At 42.7% G+C, this 1,907-nt stretch overlaps 1 long non-coding RNA gene across 1 annotated transcript; it reads left to right on the forward strand.

Moving 5' to 3' along the window:
* The first annotated feature begins 935 nt into the window (after positions 1-935).
* Positions 936-1,673, forward strand: LOC135336134 (uncharacterized). The gene is made up of 3 exons (XR_010394747.1): positions 936-1,069; positions 1,121-1,253; positions 1,347-1,673. It is a non-coding gene; the product is annotated as an uncharacterized LOC135336134 (long non-coding RNA).
* Positions 1,674-1,907: the final 234 nt, after the last annotated feature.

The raw sequence follows: 1,907 nt of genomic DNA on the forward strand, positions 1-1,907 counted from the left end.
GTACAACATTTGGAGGGACAGGGACGTACAGCTGTAATACTGGTTACATACTGTCAGGATCAGCTACAGTGAACTGTGAGGCTAGCGGAGGTTGGAGTACTAGACCAACTTGTGAAAGTGAGCAATGAGTAGCTAGGAGACTTTAATTGTCAGATTATAATGCACCGCCTTTCCATTATAATAGTCGTCTCCTGTGGGTCTCTTCCCTCTATTTCTAATGGGTCACCTGGTACTTCAACAAGTACAACATTTGGAGGAACAGGGACGTACAGCTGTAATACTGGTTACGTACTGTCAGGATCAGCTACAGTGACCTGTGAGGCTAGCGGAGGTTGGAGTACTAGACCGTCTTGTGATGGTGAGCAATGACTATGGATCGAGATTGTAACATTTTGAAATGTATTGCATCTTAGTCATCTCCTGTGGGCCCCTTCCCTCTATTTCCAATGGGTCAACTGATACACCAACAAGTACAACATTTAGAGGGACAGGGACATACAGCTGTAATACTGGTTACATACTGTCAGGATCAGCTACAGTGACCTGTGAGGCTAGCGGAGGTTGGAGTACTAGACCGACTTGTAAAAGTGAGCAATGAGTAGCTAGGTGACTTTAATTGTCATTTTAAAATGCACCGCCTTTCCATTATAATAGTCGTCTCCTGTGGGTCTCTTCCCTCTATTTCCAATGGGTCACCTGATACTCCAATAAGTACAACATTTGGAGGAACAGGGACGTACAGCTGTAATACTGGTTACGTACTGTCAGGATCAGCTACAGTGACCTGTGAGGCTAGCGGAGGTTGGAGTACTAGACCAACTTGTGAAAGTGAGCAATGAGTAGCTAGGAGACTTTAATTGTCAGATTAAAATGCACCGCCTTTCCATTATAATAGTCGTCTCCTGTGGGTCTCTTCCCCTGGTGGACCAAAAGTAGAAGAGACGGTCAAATTAGTTGAGTACATGGACAAGTTCTTTGCGCTTTGAACGTTTCTAACTGCGTAGAGGGGGTGCACAAAAGAAAAGAGTTTCAGTTGCCATATACTTCAGCCGACGACAACCGCCTTACAGTATGTGATAGTAAATATAAAATGTTATGCAAGTTTGATCGCTAATTACAGTGGCTGGAGAAAGTGTTTCTGCCTTATCTAGAAGACTGGGAGAAGTGGGTAAAATCCATCCCCGACCTCACCACAACAGAACGCAACAATATGCTTCTCAGCTCAGAGACACGACTAGGATTGAAAATTACATGTGAGGAATATAACAGTGTCTCGTTAGTACTAGCTGGGGGCTGTGTTAGGGTTAATTATTATTATTTTTGTCACCGATGCTTATCTTTTGCAGGCAAGTGGTTTATTGAACTCGTACACTATCTATTCAAGATACCAGACGTCCAATCCTTCTTAAGCCAAAGAATCTGTCAAGATCCATTAGAGAATTTCTTTGGGTGCCAAAGACAACGAGGTGGTGTTCATGACATCCCAAATGTTGAAGAATTTACAAAGAACACCCAAGCCCTACGAGTCATTAACTCTTTTTGCAAAGGACCAGCTCGTGGGAACTGTATAGAGGTGGTAGTAAACGAAGTTCTACATGACTGTACAGATAGAGAGAACATTAATGAACCGTTACCCAAACGCAGAAGACTCAAACTCAAAACATGCTGACTCATTATAAGTATGTACCCAAGGGTGTTAATTGCAATGTCATGGCTACTGTTTTGATTGCTTATGATGATGATGGATGATGATGAGACATAATTATAATTAATTGAACCCAAAAAACCTCCACCATAAGTTAATCTGAGTCAGAGGCATCTTCAGGAGTTGGCTGCTGGCAGGGTGTACCTGTAGATCTGGACTTCTCCGTTTTGGCTTTCGGTTTAGAAATTAACTGCTTTCTTAC

The sequence above is a fragment of the Halichondria panicea genome, chromosome 5, assembly GCF_963675165.1.
Source record: "Halichondria panicea chromosome 5, odHalPani1.1, whole genome shotgun sequence".
Lineage (NCBI taxonomy): Eukaryota > Metazoa > Porifera > Demospongiae > Suberitida > Halichondriidae > Halichondria > Halichondria panicea.